The following is a 2,921-nucleotide window of genomic DNA, read 5'->3' on the forward strand; positions in this document are numbered from 1 at the left end:
CCGCTGGATGGCTCACGGCGTCGCCCACCAATGAGAATGCAACGCCACAGAGCACCTTGGCAACCGGGGGCGGGGACTTTCTTTGTTAGCCGGGATGGGGCCCTCCTCTCAAAGGAGCCGTCCGGGGAATTTAACAACCCTTAGGAATTTTAAGTTTATAGGGAATTTGCACATCTATTTTATCTTGTGTTTCTCACGCAGTCCTGAGGAGCAGGCAGTGCTCGGCTCATCCTTCCTTTAAGGGCCAGTGAACAGGCAGCACTCAGGCACCCGCCCTCAGCCTTCTCCCAGGGCCTGTAAGACAGTGAAGCAAGACCCTTCTAAGGCAACACCTGCATCTTTAGCTTCCTGTGCCGCTTTCTCCCACCCTAATCTCTACATTTCCTTCAGGGTATGGAGTCCAGCCTCTTGTGATCTCTCTTCCTCCTAGAACATACTTAGTACTTGAGGGGCCTGAGCCAAAGAAATGAAGGAAGGCTCAAGAATGGAAAAGGAGTGGTCTCACCTAAGATAAGAGTCCTCATACACTGGTATTAAGGTCTGGGCAGCTATACTGGAGACAAAGTGTGACCATGTCAGGTGCTGGGGAAGGCCCTGAAGAGATTAGGAGAACTGAAGCAGGACATGAAGGAGACTTCTAAAAAGGAGGTGGGGAAGGATAAGGTGATCACACATCTTCACCAAATCTCCATTGAGGGGTTTTTTAAAACCCAAAAAAGATTAAGCTTGGGGTCTATCGGAGCTAATAATTATCAAGTATTCACTATTTCATGGAACCATTATGTCATATTAGTGTTATTTCACATGATCCTCATAGTAACCTTGGGATGTAGGATTTAATATCCCCATTTTACAGATGAGGAAATGCAGGTTCTGTGAGAGTGAATAACTTGCCCAAGGTCACCCAAGGTACTAAGCCTCAAACAGGGTTTTGACGTGGGCAGTTTGATTCCAGAGTCCATGTTTTTTTTTTTTTTTTTTTTTTTTTTTTTAGCTGAGCCATCCTGCTACCTGTTGGCAGCTTAATGGCTGCTCAGCTCGGGCTGGACTCGAACCGCTGTTGCTCAGAGCTCAAACTCTTGAGCGAGCTCTTAACCAACTGAGCCACTCAGCCAGCCCCAGAGTCCATGTTCTTAACCACAATGCTATGCTGCATTTTTGTTGACCATGATGAATACTAAAGTTATGGAATTTGATACTCCCAAGCAGGAAATAACTTTATGAAGGAGTTAGCCAAGAAGTGTTATCAGTGACCAGGAAGGGAAGCTGAAAGTTTAGGTAAGCCACTCAGACTGCTCCCCAAAGCTCCCTCCCTAGGGGTCTCTTTTTCAGCTTGATGTTGTGGCCTGACAAGCATGGCCATTCCTGTGGGTCTCCCAGTGGTAGCCCTTGTTTTATCTTTCTTTGTTTCTTGTGTCTGTTTTCATGTCCTTGGGGGCAAGGCCATTTTTGCTGGCCAACCTTAAAGGGTCGAGTACAGTACAGGTCATTAGGACTTTTATGATGGAAATGTTCTACACCTGCATGGACCAGCACCCAGCCACTAGCCACAGGTGGGCTACTCAGCACTTGAAATGTTGCTTGTCACTGATGAATTGCTTTTTAAATTTTTACAAATTTTAATTAGTTACAATTTACATTTAAAAAGCTTTATGTGGCTAGTGGAGCAGTGGGCCTGGAGGACGCTGTATACATCAGTTGTGTGCCTTAGCACACAGTCTTCTTGGAACTTTGTCTATCAAGCGTGAATGTTCACCTGAACCACACTGGACAAAGCTGCACATTCCTCTGGGGCATCGATCCCTGAATCTTCCCCTTGAACTGTACCCCTCTCTTGGGTTTTTTTGTGATGTGCTGCTTGATATCCCTTGCCACGTGACATTTACTGGAACAGGCTGCCTTGTTCATTTAAGGCAAAACCCAGTTCCCTGGGGATGGGAGGTTATGAGCCAGAGAGAACCCTGGGTCTTGGTCCACACCCTCCATACCATCATGGACATAAGGGATGGTCACCCTGATTGGGGACTGCCACAGATTCCTACTCTCTGTGTCAACAAACACTATGGACTCCTGGCCAACCAGGGCTCAGCAGGGCTTAAGATGACATGACGTCACAATAGCTCTGTGATCCTGGCCCAGGAAGGGGGCTGCCTTTCTGCATGGAGTTGTCATCCTGGTTGATGTCTTGATCATCTATTGCTGTATAACATGCCACCCAAATTTTACAGCTTAAAAAAAAAAAAGTTATTTTTCTCAGGAATTTTCAATTTGGGCAGGGTTCAATAGTGAAAGCTTATCTCTGCTCCATGTAGTATCAGCTGGGATGGTGGGGGTGGGGAGACTAGAAGTTCCACTACCAAGATGACTCAGTCACTTAACGGGCAAGTTGATGCTGTCAGGTAGGAGGTCCTCTGAGGCTGAGGACCCAGGGTCTTGCTCCTCTCCATGGACAGCTCAGGCTTTCTCATATCATGGTGACTGGGTTCAAGAGAAGGTATCCAAAGTAATAGGAAATGGATGATGCCAGTTTCTTAAGGCCTGGGCCTAAAAAGCAGCATAGTCTCATTTCTGTTTATTCTATTGGTCAAGGAGCCAGAGTCCAGCTTCAAGGAGAGGGGACAAATCCCACTTTTTTTTTTTTTTAATGATTTTCATTGGGGAATTGGGGGGAGGGGAACAGCGCTAGGGAATTGGGAGAAGGGGAACAGACAAGTTGCTGTCGTTTTGTTCTTCAGTCTAGTTGTGGAGGATGTTGCTTCACTGGCCCCAGTTGGCACCATCATTGCACTCTTCCCGGGCGAGGCAGATCAGTCGCTGGCTTCTGGATGGCCGCTCACAGTGGCTGCTGGCTGCTCACGCTGGCTGCTGGCTACACACGGTAGCCCATGGCAACCCACTGCAGCAGGGGCTGCAGCCTACGC

The sequence above is a fragment of the Hipposideros armiger genome, unplaced genomic scaffold (assembly GCF_001890085.2).
Source record: "Hipposideros armiger isolate ML-2016 unplaced genomic scaffold, ASM189008v1 scaffold_11, whole genome shotgun sequence".
Classification (NCBI taxonomy): domain Eukaryota; kingdom Metazoa; phylum Chordata; class Mammalia; order Chiroptera; family Hipposideridae; genus Hipposideros; species Hipposideros armiger.